Genomic DNA, 15990 nt, shown 5'->3' with positions numbered 1-15990 from the left:
TGTAAGAACAAAAGCCACATACCAGTAGATAAATGGACAAAAGATATGAGCAGATAGTTCTCCAAAAAAAAGAAATGCCAACTATTGATATCCATATAAAGTTGGTAATTAAATCTATGCAAATTAAAACAATTCTGAAACAACAATTCTACATCATAGCCATCAGATTGGCAAAGATGGGGGGAGGGGAGAGAGACAGAGACAGAGAGACAGACACAGAGACAGAGAAACAGATACAGACAGACACAGACACAGGAAGGAAAGGAAGAAAGGAAGAAGGTAGGGAGAGAGAAAAAGAAAGAGAAAAATCATACCTATTGGAAGACTTGTAGGACAGCCACATTAATAGACTCTTGGTAGAAATATGAACTTGGTCCATCCATCTGGAAAGCAATTTGGAACTATATCTAAAAAATCACTAAACTATGCAAACCCTTTGATCCACTGATACCACTACAAGACATAGACTCCAAAGAATAAAGAAAGAATGAAAAAATCCATACAAGCAAAAATAATTATACCAACACTTTTTGTAGTAACAAAGAACTAGAAACAAAATGAGTGAGCATGAATCGAAAAATGGCTTAACAAATTATGGTATACAGATGCAATAGAATATTATTGTGCTATAAGAAATTACAGAAGGCATTGCTTCAGGAAAAAAAAAATTGGTAAATAGATGTAAATGATGCATTGTAAAGTGAGAAGAAAAGAACTATGTCTACAATGATCACAGCATTCTAAAACAAAGACTTAATTCTAATCAGTGCAATGACCAATCATGACTCCAGAAGACTGAGTGAATTATAATAATATAATTAGCATTTAAATAGCACTTTGACGTTTAAAAAACATTTTATATTCGTTATCTTATTTGATTCTCACAGCAATCCTGTGAGTAAGATGCAATTATTATCTCCATTTTACAGATAATGTAATTGAGGCTAGGAGAGGTTAAATGACTTACTCAGTCATTCAGTTTCTAAGTGTTTGAAACAAAATTTAAATTTAGGTCTTCCTGATTTTAGGTCCATCTTTGTACTGCCTGGTTTGTCTGATGGCTAAAGCATGCTATCATTTCTTGGAATAGAAGTGATGGACTATAAGTATAAAAACAGACATATATTTTCAAACATGATCATTACAATACAAATATGTTTTGTTACACTATATATATATATATATATATATATATATATATATATATATATATATATATATATGAACAGGCTTTCATTTAGAAAGGGGGAAATGAATATGCACTAATAGTGAGCAATAAAAAAATTAAAGAATAAAAAAAATTGTCAATGAAGCATTTTAAAAATACACAGAAGAGAGCAGAAGAAAGTTCATAAGGGAACATAGACAAGCAGAGCATTGTTGTTTGTTATAATTGCATTAAATTTAATTTATATTTTTAAAATAAACTGTATGTAATAGATTCCTAAACAATCTTCTTTTTCTGGCCTTCTTTGTATTTGGAAAGGTTCATTTTTATAGATTATTTTATAGTTCATAGCAAAAAAAAGAAAAAAATTAAGAGCTGAAAAAACCCCTGGGGCTATGGACTAAAAATCCAGAAAGAGTTATGACCACTCTCCATCAGGAAATGGCCACATAGCAGCTACACTTAAAGGGATAACCAAAAACTGATGACAGCAATGCAGCAAATGCAGTGCAGCAGAGAAAATAGCTCAGCAGAGGACAACAGCAACTTACAGCATGACTGGAAGCTCTGTGGTATCATTGGACCAGATGGTATCTATCAGGTGACATCAGCAGTTCTGTGGAACAACAAGTGGCAGTATTAAAAGAGATATTTCAGCTAGCAGGCAATCCTAAAGACTGTGTATTCTTCTCAGGTGTGTTCAATCCATCAGTCAACAAGTTTATTAAGATCTGGGAATACAAATAAAAGCCATAATAAAGATACTCTCTTCCCTCCAAGAGCTTCTTTTCCAACAGAGGAAAATTTGGAAGAAGGAAAAGAAGGTACCCAAGCAGAAGGATGGTGCAGAAAGAAGTCTAGAGAGTTAGAAGCAGAGGAGTGAATGAGGAATGTAGGGTGGAACATATCAGATGTGGACCCTTCCTTAAAATGGGAGAAACTGACCAATTAAAGGTGTGGAAGGATCTTTCAGGGTTAGAAGACCTGCAAGGACAACAAAATCCAGAGATTCAAATTGTTCCCTAAACTTGAATGTCCCCAAAACATGTGGTCTGTCCCATGTATTTTATGTATGGAACAAGTGGCATAGAAAGTATATAATCCAGAATAAAGCTTCTGAAATTGTGGGTCACAACCTCATATGGGTCATGTTACTGAATGTGGGGGTCATGAAATTATTATCAGAAATATTTGGTTTCTATTATCTATTTTAAATATTTATATCCCTGAGGTCACATAAAAATTTCTCTAGTGAAAAAGGGATTGTGAGTGAAAAAAGTTTAACAAATTCTGCTCCATAACATCTAACAAAGTAAACCCATGAATGGTGGATGTGGGAAGAGAAGAGGAGAGTTTTCTTAGAATTCATTTTTCTTTACTGTTTTAATTAAATGTCTTTTCTTTGGACCAGTGGTCTTCTCCTTTTTCAAATAAAAGGAACATCCATGCATGAACACAAGGAGAACCTAGTACTCAAGAAGGTAGACAGAAATCTGTGCAGTTTTCTGCATGAATCTAAGTTTCTATCAGAGCAAGCAGATACAATTCAAATCAACTGACCCAAATAAACTACATTCTTGAGTCCTTGAAGAAGTGGCCAGTATTACTCCTGAGCCACTGTTGGTGATAGCTGAAAGGTCATAGGAAATGAGAACTGTTGGAACAGTAATATGTTTTCCTGATTTTCAAAAGAAAGCAAAAGAGAGACAGTGATACATTGTTGGTGGAACTGTGAATGGAACCCACCATTCTGGAGAACAATTTGGAACCATGCTCAAAAAGTTATCAAATTGTGCATATCCTTTGATCCAGCAGTGTTACTACTGGGCTTATATCTGAAAGAGATCTTAAAGGAGGAAAAAGGACATGTGCAAAAGTGTTTGTGGCAGCTCTTTTTGTAGTGGCAAAAAACTGGCAACTGAGTGGATGCCCATCAATTGGAGAATGACTGAATAAAGTATGGTATATGAATGCTATAGAATATTATTGTTCTATAAGAAACAACCAGCAAGATGATTTCAGAGAAGCCTGGAGAGACTTAAATGAACTGATGCTGAGTGAAATGAGCAGAACCAGTAGATCATTATACACAGCAACAAGACTATACAATGATCAATTCTGATGGATGTGGCCCTCTTCAACAATGAAAGGATTCAAATCAGTTCCAACTGTTTGGTAATGAAGAGAGTCATCTACACCCAGAGAGAGGACTATGGGAAATGAATGCGGACCACAACATAGCATTTTCACTCTTTTTGTTGTTGTTTACATTTTTGTTTTCCTTCTCAGGTTGTTTTCTTTCTTTCTAGATCCGATTTTTCTTGTGCAGCAAGATAACTATTTAAATATGTATACATATATTGGATTTAACATGTATTGGACTACCTGCCATCCAGGGGAGGGGGAGAGGGAGAAAATTTGAAACAAAAGGTTTTGCAAGGGTCAATGTTGAAAAATTACCCATGTATATGTTTTGTAAATAAAAAGTTACAATAATAAAAAAAGAGAGAGAGAGAGCAAGAGAACATAGTCTATACTCTATGCAGAGTTTATGGGCATATAAACATTAAACATTAAAGAGATAGTTAAAAAAAAGTCTAGAAAGAAAAAAAATATATAGTGCAATGGATAAAGCACTGGGACTGGAGTCAGGAAGACTTTAATTCAAATTTAGTCTCAGAACACTTACAAACTATGTCACCTTAAACAAGTCACTTAACTGCTGTCTGCCTCAGTTCCTCAATTGTAGAATGAGTTATTTTGAGAATCAAATGACATGTGTGTAAAGAAGGATGCCTCCCATGGACCCACATTTAACACCACATACTAAGATAAGATCAAAATGGATCCAAGATTTAGGCATAAAGAACGAAATCATAAATAAATTAGAGGAACATAGGATAGTTTACCTCTCAGACTTGTGGAGGAGGATGGAATTTGTGACCAAAGAAGATCTAGAGATCATTATTGATCACAAAATAGAAAATTTTGATTACATCAGATTAAGAAGCTTTTGTACAAACAAAACTAATGCAAACAAGATTAGAAGGGAAGTAACATATTGGGAAAACATTTTTCCAGTTAAAGGTTCTGATAAAGGCCTCATCTCCAAAATATACAGAGAATTTACTTTAATTTATAAAAAATCAAGCCATTCTCCAATTGATAAATGGTCAAAGGATATGAATAGACAATTTTCAGATGATGAAATTAAAACTATTTCCACTCATATGAAAGAGTGTTCCAAATCACTATTGATCAGAGAAATGCAAATTAAGACAACTCTGAGATACCACTACACCCCTGTCAGATTGGCTAAGATGACAGGAACAAATAACGATGAATGTTGGAGGGGCTGTGGGAAAACTGGGACACTGATGCATTGTTGGTGGAGTTGTGAAAGAATCCAACCATTCTGGAGAGCAATCTGGAATTATGCCCAAAAAGTTATCAAAATGTGCATACCCTTTGATCCAGCCAGTACTACTACTGGGCTTATATGCCAAGGAAATACTAAAGAAGGGAAAGGGACCTGTATGTGCCAAAATGTTTGTGGCAGCCCTTTTTGTAGTGTCTAGAAACTGGAAAATGAATGGATGTCCATCAATTGGAGAATGGTTGGGTAACTATGGTATATGAATGTTATGGAATATTATTGTTCTGTAAGAAATGACCAACAGGATGAATACAGAGAGGCTTGGAGAGACTTACATCAACTGATGCTGAGTGAAACGAGTAGAACTAGGAGATCATTATACACTTCAACAATGATACTGTACGAGGATGTATTCTGATGGAAGTGGATATCTTCAACATAGAGAAGAGCTAATCCAATTTCAATTGATCAATGACGGACAGAATCAGCTACACCCAGAAAAGGAACACTGGGAAATGAGTGTGAACTGTGAGCATTGTATTGTTTTGTTTTGTTTCTCTTCCCAGATTATTTTTACCTTGCGAATACAATCCTTCCTTTGAAACAACAACAACAACAAAAATTCGGTTCTGCACATATATATTGTACCTAGGATATACTATAAGATATTTAATATGTATGGGAATGCCTGCCATCTAGGGGACGGGGTGGAGGGAAGGAGGGGAAAAACTCGGAACAGAAGGGAGTACAAGGGATAATGTTGTAAAAAAAAAAAATTACCTATGCATATGTACTGTCAAAAAAATGTTATAATTACAAAAATTAATAAAAAACAAAATGAAAAAATAAAAAAGGATGCCTACATTTTATCCCCATATAAAGAGTCAACATGGTTTCATCTAGAACAGATCATGTCAAAATAACTTCATTTCCTTTTTTGACAGGCTTACTAAACTAGTAAATGAGAGGAATGCTGTGAATATAATTTACCTTGATTTTAGCAAAGCTTTTGATCAAGTATCATATTCAGATCAAGTATTTCCTCTCTGTGCAGCTACAGTGAAGAGATATGGATTAGATGACAAAATCATCAAATCCATTCAGAATTGGTCAGATGAGCTCATTCAAAAAGTAACTGCTAATGTTCCATGTCAGCATGACAAAGATACTGCAGTGAAATACTCCATGGATCTGGGCTTTTGCTGGTGTGCTCATTAAACGATGGCACAAAATCAAGAAGGATCATTAAGGCAATGGGTAGCCAAAACAGAACTAAAAGAAAAAGCTCCATAGGAATAAATGGGTACTATAAATTAACTTCAGAGGTGGAAAATGGGGGGGAGGGGAACAACCTATGTTTATTAAGATAGCAGTTCTTCTAAAAACAAAAAGTTCTAGATGTTTTAGTAGTACCTCTCATAGTGTGATATGATGGTGATGATATAATGTGATTTTTAAAAGTTAACACAATCTTAGGCTTCATTAGGCAAAACTTTCAGGAAAATAAGGAAGTAATAGTCCCATTCTAATCTGCCCTTGTCAGATTTCATTTTGTTATTCAGCATTTTAGTTATGTCCAACTCTTCCTGACCCCATATGGAGTTTTCTTTGCAAAAAAAAAAAAGGCGTTTTGCCATTTCCTTTTCTAGCTTATTTTACAGATGAGGAAACTGAAGCAAACAGTGACTTGTGCAGTGACACTCAGATAGTACCTGAGGTCAGATTTGAACTCAGAAAGACGAGTCTTCTTTGACTCCAGATTGAGTGTTCTATCCACGTGCCATCCAGTTGCCCTTTGTCAGACTTCATCTGGAATAATGCTATGTTCATTTCTGGGCATTATAATTTAAGAAGGACATTGATAAGTTGGTAAATGTCCAGTGAAGGGAGATCAGAATGGCAAAAGATCTTCAGTATATGCTATATGAAGATAAGCTAAGGGAATTGAGAATGTCTAGCCTGGAAAAGAGAGATTCAGAGAGGTCATGATAGAAGCCTTCAAGTATTTGAAGGAGTTGTCATGCACAGAGGGATAGACTTGTTCTGTTTAGCCACAGAAGGCAAAACAATGAATTGCAAGAATTTAGCCTAGGATATCAGGGGAAACTTCCATTAGAGCTGTCCAGAAAGGGAGGGCATTGCTTCCAGAAGTGACAGGCTCTTCGTGCTTGGACATCTTCAAGCAAGAAGCTGGATGAACAGGAATCTGAGGTGTTTTGGTGGGGCTTCTTTTTGTGTACATATTGGACTAAACAGGGACCAAGGTACTTTTCAACTCTCAAATTCTGTGATCCCATAAATATTCTTTTCTCTACCTCCTAGGTCATCATTATGTTCTGTCTTCATTCCTCTTGCTATCTGACTGCTTCTTTTCAAGGTCCTTTACTTCTACACTGAATATGACTGGATACAACAAGCACAAAATTTTGCCTTGAGACCTCCTCTTTTCTCTGTATTCATTCTCTCATTGATCTCATTGGTTCCCATTGTTTCAAGAATCACCTCTATGAAGATAATTCTTGAATCAGCTATAATGTCTTCTACTGAATTCTAATCCTTCATAATCTATTGACTGTAGGATATTTCAAATCCATTGTGACCAAAATAAAACTCATTATATTCCCATCCTTCCTCTAAACATACCTTTTTCTGTTGAAAGCTCCACCATCTTCCCAATAACCTAGATTTTCAAACTCAAAGTCACCCTTGACTCTTCCCCTTTGCCTCACCACCACCCTTTCCCAATCAGTTACCAAGGCTTGCTGATTCTATTTCTATAACATATCTAGAATTAGAACTCTTTTTCTTTACCTTATTCAAACTCTCATCACTTCTCAAGTCCTAAAGCAATAGTTTCCTAATTGTTTTCCTTTCTAGTCTTCTCTCCTCTCCAGTCCATTCTCCGCACAAATGTTAAATTAGCATTTTTTAATTAAAGCTTTTTATTTTTAAAACATATGCATGGATAATTTTTCAACACTGACCCTTGCAAAGCCAAAGTTTCCCCCTTTTCCCCCCAACTCCTCCCCTAGATAGCAAGTAATCCAATATATGTTAAACATGTCAAAAATATGTTAAACCCAATATATGTATACATATTTATACAATTATCATGCTGCACAAGAGAAATCAGATCAAAAAGAAAAAAAAATGAGAAAGAAAACAAATTGCAAGCAAACAACAAGAAAAAGAGTAAAAACACAATGTTATGAGCCACACTCAGTTCTCACAGTCCTGTCTCTGGGTGTAGTTGGCTCTCTTCATTACAAGATCATTGAAACGGACCTCAGTCATCTCATTGTTGAAAAGAGCCACATCCATCAGAATTGATCATCGTATAATATTGTAGTTGCTGTGTAAAATGATCTCCTAGTTCTGTTCACTTCACTCAGCATCAGTTCATGTAAGTCTCTCCAGGCTTCTCTGAAATCATCCTGTTGGTCATTTCTTATAAAACAATAATATTCCATAACATTCATATACCACAATTTATTCAGCCATTCTCCAACTAATGGGCATCCACTCAGTTTCCAGTTTTTTGCTTATGTTGCTTATGTGCAAAAAACATTTTTGCTTCTCTCTTTCCCTCCTTTATGATCTCTTTCTGATATAAGCCCAGTAGAAATCCTGCTGGATCAAAAGGTATGCACAATCTGATAGCCTTTTAGGCAGTTCCAAATTTAAATGAGCATTTCTAAAACACAAGTTTGACCAGGTTACTGCCCAACATCTTCAGTGGTGCTCTATTGTCTTTAAGTAAAAAACAAACTCCCCAGATTAGCAAGTACAGCCCTCCAAAATCTGACTGCTACCTAAATTATTTTATATACTTCCCTTTCAAGTACTCAACATTCCAGCCAAAATGAATGTGTTGATTAGCCCTGAGGCATGTTGGCTTGAGAAGTCTCCTCTCCAAAATAACTAAGCACCATATGACAGTTCTAACAGATGTCAGTAGTAGCTTTGCTGAGAAAATGAGCATTACTTTGGGAAGAAGAGTAAAGGAAAGGCATTTCAGTAAAGATGCAACCTTTTCTTTCCTAAGAATATGCTTGATCTAGAGGTTATTCCCTTTCCATCTGGCATGGAAGACTAGCAGGAAGGAGTCATGCTTTCATGATTTTTTACTGCTTAATTTTCCTTATCTGCTTTTTATTCTATCATAATCAAATACTTTGCTATCTAATTTGTTATTTTTGTCTGATCTGTTGCTTGGAGTATTAAGTCATATTTGCAACAATATTATTATCCAGAATACCCCATATTGAAACTGGGATAGAAAAGGGGTCAAAAAATGTTTGGGACTCAATAAATGCTTATGGAATAAAAGAATGAATGATGAAATTGACTGACAGGAAAAAGTATTCACAAAACACCTTAGCATCATTAATGTCATTAACTATAGAAAGGAAATACTTAATTAGTCCCAAGCTGTTATACGATAGTTTTTTAAAACTGAAATAGAGTTATATGATCTTTCCCTGCCCCCATCCAACTATCCATTTATGACATCAGAGAAGATACAACCTCATAAGGGACATGCAGAGTTCCCTTCTTACATTCATCTCAAAAGAAGAGATGGTTTATAACTGTGGTGACTGGCAAAAGAGGAATTCTAATCCTGAAAATACTAAGGCAAGTGAATATAATAGTCACTTATTTTTAAAAGTTCTAATTTGAGGTTCTGATTGTCAGGAAGTAGTAAATCAAGAGAGGTAGAAGAGCTGGGAGGATCAATACAGCTTTATTCATGACCTTCCCTCTCCTATTTTTTTTTTTTTTGTTCAAATCGACCTTACTCTTCAAAAAGATCATATGTTAAGAATTCATATGTTATGCATATATACTGTCAAAAATTATAAATAAGATTAAAAAAAAAAAAAGAATTCATATGTTAGTCACATCTCCCCAGCTAGATTGTGAACTCTATAAGAACCATCTCTGCAGGATCTTAGCAAAAGACCTTTCATATCTTAGGTCCGTAAAGTTTACTTGCAGAATCTGCTTTTATAGAGGAAAGGGGTAGCAGGTTTTTATTTTTTTAATATGGTTTTAAAATGATCCTGTCATGTCTTTCTCTCCTTCCCCATTGCATGAAAAGGGAATATTGGAAATTAGTTTACTTCAGTTTTGCTGAACAAAAAATTAGCATGAAACAGGAAGGTAACCACCTGTAAGCAGGAGTGGCCTAAAGTTACCTACTCCTGAAAAACAGGGAAATTCAGAGAGATATGTTTGAAATCAACCCCTCCCACCTCATCTTTGCCAATGAGTTTCAGCATCCAAAGCCTTCTTAAAAACCCTGATCTCTTAGCTCTCAGTTTCACGGCATCACATTCCTGATACAGGGAAGAACGGTAATAAAGAATAAGCACAGTGCTCATGGAAACACACAAGGATGACTGTAAGGCAATACTTTTCAAATATTTCCCCTGAGGAAAAATAAAGGTGATTAAATAGAAAAGCATTTATAAAATAGCAAAGAGATTAGATACATAATTTATTAAACACTTATATGCCAGGCACTATGCTTAAGTACTGAGGATACAAAGAATAGTTGTTTTTTTGTTGTTTTTTTTAAGTCCCCACTCTTTTTCCTTACCGAGGGAAACAAAATGCAAACAGCTATATACAAACAAGATGTATACAGGATAAATTAGAAATAATTCATAAAGGAAAAGTATTTGAATTAAAGGAGATCAAGAAAAGCTTCCTTTAGAAGGTAGGATTTTTGCTAGGGCTTGAAGGAGGTCAGGGAAGCCACAGAGGGGAAGGATTGGAACTTTCTAAATAAAGGGAACACGGTGAAAATGTCCAGAGTTAGGAAATGGATTGTTTTATTCAAGGAACAATAGGAGAGTAGTATCAGTGGATTGGGGTGTGTAAGGTTTAAGGAGATTAGAAAAATAAAGGGAGGTAGATTGAGCAAGGAAGAGCTTTGAACTACAGATTTTATATTTGATCATGGAAATGATATGGGAGTCACTGGAGCTTATTGAATGGGATGTAGAGGCTGAGCAGGGGAGGTGATATGGTCAGACCTGCATTCACTTTGACAACTGATTGAAGGATGAACTAGAACTAGAAGAGAAGTGATGTTCCAAATATGAGGTGATAAGGACATGTTCTAGAGTAGTGACAATGACAGATGACAAGGAAGTACATATTAGAGATGTCACAAATGTAAAACTGATGTGCCTTGGCAACAGATTAGATGGAGGGGGAGAAAGGACAAAATGGATAAAGATCCAACTCTGGAGATGGGAGGACCTGAATTCAAATTCAACTTCAGCCATTTATTAGCTGTCACTTAACTCTAATTGCATCCTAAATATATATGGAGAGACAAGGGGAGAGAGAGAGAAAGAGAGAGAGAAAACGAGAGAGAGAGACAGAGACAGAGACAGAGAGACAGAGACAGACAGACAGAGAGAGAGATGGGAGGAATAAGGATGGGAGATTGTGAGGAATTAAGATGCCTAGATTTCAAGCCTGGAGGATGATGATGCTGTCAACTATACTAGGGAAGTTAACTAGAGGGGAGAATTTGGGGATTCAAGGAGCTTACATTATAATAAAAAAAGATAACACATAAAAGGCAACTGAAAAGTGGAAAGGGAAAGAGTGGGAAGAAGGGAGAAGATTCATGGATGTGTACTTGGCCAGAGGTGAAAAAGTCAAGAGTTAGGAGTAGATGGGAAAACTGGAAATTAGTATGGCAGAAACTAGGCATGGACCCACATTTAACACCACATACTAAGATAAGATCAAAATGGGTCCAAGATTTAAGAATAAAGAACGAGATTATAAATAAATTAGAGGAACATAAGATAGTTTACCTCTCAGACTTGTGGAGGAGGAAGAAATTTGTGACCAAAAAAGAACTACAGATCATTATTGATCACAAAATAGAAAATTTTGATTACATCAAATTAAAAAGCTTTTGTACAAACAAAACTAATGCAAACAAGATAAGAAGGGAAGTGACATATTGGGAAAACATTTTTCCAGTTAAAGGTTTTGATAAAGGCCTCATCTCCAAAATATACAGAGAATTGACTCTAATTTATCAGAAATCAAGCTATTCTCCAATTGATAAATGGTCAAAGGATATGAACAGACAATTCTCAGATGATGAAATTGAAACTGTTTCCACTCATATGAAAGTGTCCAAATCACTATTGATCAGAGAAATGCAAATTAAGACAACTCTGAGATACCACTACACACCTGTCAGATTGGCTAAGGTGCAGGAACAAATAATGATGAATGTTTGAGGGGATGTGGGAAAACTGGGACACTTAAGCATTGTTGGTAGAGTTGTGAAAGAATCCAACCATTCTGGAGAACAATCTAGAATTATGCCCAAAAAGTTATCAAAATGTGCATACCCTTTGACCCAGCAGTACTACTACTGGGCTTATATACCCAAGGAAATACTAAAGAAGGGAAAGGGACCTGTATGTGCCAAAATGTTTGTGGCAGCTCTTTTCATAGTGGCTAGAAACTGGAAGATGAATGAATGTCCATCAGTTGGAGAATGGTTGGGTAAATTATGGTATATAAATGTTATGGAATATTATTGTTCTGTAAGAAATGACCAGCAGAATGAATACAGAGAGGCCTGGAGAGACTTACATGAAACTGATGCTAAGTGAAACGAGCAGAATTAGGAGATCATTATACACTTCAACAATGATAACTGTATGAGGATGTATTCTGATGGAAGTGGATATCTTCAACATAGAGAAGAACTAAGCCAATTCCAATTAATCAATGATGGACAGAATCAGCTACACCCAGAGAAGGAACACTGGGAAATGAGTGTAAACTGTTAGCATTTTTTTTTTGTTTTTCTCCCCAGGTTATTTTTACTTCTGAATCCAATCCTTCCTTTGCAACAACAACAACAACAACAACAACAAAAGTCGATTCTGCACATATATATTGTACCTAGGATATACTATAACATATTTAATATGTATGGGAATGCCTGCATCTAGGGGAGGGGGTGGAGGGAAGGAGGAGAAAAATTCAGAACAGAAGGAGTACAAGGGATAATGTTGTAAAAAAATTACCTATATATATGTACTGTCAAAAAATATTATGATTATGAAATTAATAAAAAAATTAAATTAAATTAAATTTTTAAAAAAGAGTAAGGAGCAGAGCTGGAAGAGAAGTAAGTTAAGATTGGCCATTGGAACTTCCTCAAATAGAGGTGCTAGAAAGATTCTCACCAATGAGAGGAGGAAGCCTGTATTAAATCTTTACTATGAGTGGACAGCTAGATGATACAATGCACACCAGCCCTGGAGTCAGGAGGACCTGAGTTTAAATTCAGCCTCAGGCAAGTCACTTAACCTCAATTTCCTTGCAAGAAAAAAAAAAATAAGAATTCTCTTACTACATGTTAAAACACTATGCAAAGGCTGGGGCTAGAAAAACTGAGACAGTTACTGCCCTTTTCATGCAAAAGAAAGCTTCCTACTCAGTGTCTTTTTCTAAGAGTTGCTTTTCATGGGTCTCCTGAGACCTGTGAGTTCTGAATTAATCAAAACAAGCAATCAGCATTTATTAAGCCCCAGTTTGTACCAGAAGTATAGTGCTTACTACTGGGAAAACAAGACAAAAAACTATGGTGGAGAGAATGCAAATAAATATTAATTTAAAATTTGTGCATTTAGATGAAAAGCAAACCCCCAGGGGAAAGAGCTAACACTTGCAACTCGCAGGACCTGAGAGGTCTTCTGCAGAAAGTGTCTAAAGAAATCAGGAAAGGGAAGAGGGCAGAGCTAAAGGCAGAGGTGGCAAATGGAGAGCCTGTTTGTACCAAGGGTACCAATTCAGGGAGCTAGATAATCCAGTGGATACAATGCTGAGAATGGAATCGTTCAAATATGGCCTTAGACACTTCCTAGCTATGCACTGGGCAGATCACTTGACTCTGCCACAATTTCTTCTTCTCCAAAATGAGCTGGAGAAAGCAATGGCGAGCACTCCAATATATCTGCCAAGGAAACCCCAAATAGGGTCCCAAAGTGTTAGACACAATTAAGGTGATCCCAAAACAATAACTACTCTGTACCAGAAGCTGTGTTAAGCACTTTACAGTTTTTATCCTATTTTATCTCATTTTATCCTCAAGTTCCAAGGATTCTCATGAGAATTCTGAAGAGCTATTATTATCCACATTTTATTTATTTTTGTTTTGTTTTTTATTTTTTAGACAAACTCAGGTTTTCTAATTACAAATTCTTGCATTTATTTTAATATTCATTTTTATATAAAATCTTGAGTTCCAAATTTTCTCCCTAAGACAATAAACAATTTTTGTTATTCCCATTTCACAGTTGAAGAAATTGAGGCAGAGGACAAGGGGCTTATTTCCAGGATCCCACAGCTAGAAGTATCTATGATCAAATCCTCACTCAGGTTTTCCTGAGTCTCAGTCCCAGATCTTCCACTCTAGATCCATTTTCACCGGAGAAATTTTTATGAAATCCATGGTATATGGGCATATAAAATAGGTGTACAAATCAAACATTTACCTATAATAAAAAATAAATTTATTTTAAAACAATACTTTAGTATACACGTAAATTTATCATTTATAAAGCAAATTTGCACACTAATAGATGGATGTACTTGTCTATTTTTATGTAAAGAATTAAATCTTGAGGGGTTATTTGATATTGAAGGACATAGAGCATCCACAATTCAGTAAAAGGGGTCTGGATCCACAGTTTAAGAAGCTTTAACCTACTATCTATCTCCTTGAAGAAAGAACAAACTGTAAAAAAAAGACTAGACAGACAGGAAGGGTCCAGATAGTGAAGAGTTTTAAATGCCAAATTGACTTTTTTTTTTTTCTGAGGCGGGGGTTAAGTGACTTGCCCAGGGTCACACAGCTGGGAAGTGTTAAGTGTCTGAGACAAGATTTGAACTCGGGTCCTCCTGAATTCAAGGCTGCTGCTCTATCCACTGCGCCCCCTAGCTGCCCCCAAATTGACTTTCTATGGGATCTTGTAGATAGAGCCATTGAAGTTTATTGACTATCAGGGTACTATAAACAGATCTATAATTTTAAAAAATTATATTTGGAAGAAATATAAGAGAGACAGAGCCATTGAAGTTTATTGGCTAGAGGGGTACTATAAATAGATCTATGATTTTTTAAAATTATGTTTGCTAGAGCTATGGAACACCTAACATATCACTTGTTTTGCTGAGGTTTTTTTTTTTATCATTTTTAAAATAATTCTACATGATGGTTCTCTGAGAGTAGAAAAGGAGAAGGGATATGGGGGAAATTTAGTCAGAAAGATGAGTGGAAATTCAGGAGTAAGCAGTGTCAGCAAAAACCACTGAGGAAAGAGAATCTAGATCTAAGAGAAAAAGTGACCAAAAATGCATCCATGAAGTCAGTCAAGGACAAGGAATAAGAAAGGGTTATTAATTAGATATGGCTATGGGAAGATCAAGGTCATTGGTTTATTTTGGAGGGAAAGTTTCAGATGAATAATGATGTCAGAAACCAGACTGTGGAGGATTCAGAAAGAAAAGGGAAGCCGGGAAGTGGCAGTACCCAAACGTAGAGGACTTTCTCAAGTTTAATGGTGAAAGGGAGGAGAGATACAGAATCAATAGCTAGAAGGAATGGTGAAATCAAGAAAGGGCTTTAGAAAGTTTGGGGAGGCAGGCTGGCTTTTAGTCATTTGGAAAGGAGGCTGGAAGACTGAAGATGAGAGAAAAGAGAAAATGGGGGCTGCAGTTCTCCGGGACGCACTTTTCTCCTCCCCCACTCTTCATAGGTCCCCTTTTTTGTGTAATCATCAGAATGTAAGCTCCCTGAGGGCAAGGACTATCTGAGGTAGTAATATTTCAGTACCCAGCTCTAGGCACGCACTCAGGCATTAAATAAGTGCTGCTGTTAGTCATTTCCAACTCTTGAGGGGTTTGCCATTTCCCTCTTTACCTCATATTACAGATGAGGAAACTGAGGCAAATAGGGTTAAAGTGACGTCACACAGCAAGTGAAGTGTCTGAGGCTGGATTTGAATTCAGAAAGTGGACTCTTCCTGAGGCTGGAGATTCTACCCACTGCCCCCCTACTGCCCCTAATAAATAACAATAGCTAGTGCTTCCGTAGCGTCGGAAGGTTAGCCGAAGCACTTTACAAATTATCCCACGTGATACTCCGGAAGCCTGGGAGGTAAACTCTGGTAAACTTGGGAGATGTGTGTCTGGTGTCTGTCTGTCTTTCCCTCTCAAGATTTCATTTAGAGGAATGGATAGATGGATAGCAATATTTATAAATATATATATATATATACATAGAGATAGCATATGTAGATACTTTTCAGTAGAGTGCTTCTCTCTACTTTCTAATAATAAGTCGGGGAATACTATTTTCCTAGAAATTCTACTTTAGATGTTTTTATAC

The sequence above is a fragment of the Sminthopsis crassicaudata genome, chromosome 4, assembly GCF_048593235.1.
Source record: "Sminthopsis crassicaudata isolate SCR6 chromosome 4, ASM4859323v1, whole genome shotgun sequence".
In the NCBI taxonomy this organism is placed as follows: domain Eukaryota; kingdom Metazoa; phylum Chordata; class Mammalia; order Dasyuromorphia; family Dasyuridae; genus Sminthopsis; species Sminthopsis crassicaudata.
Note: the sequence above shows the minus strand (reverse complement) of the source record.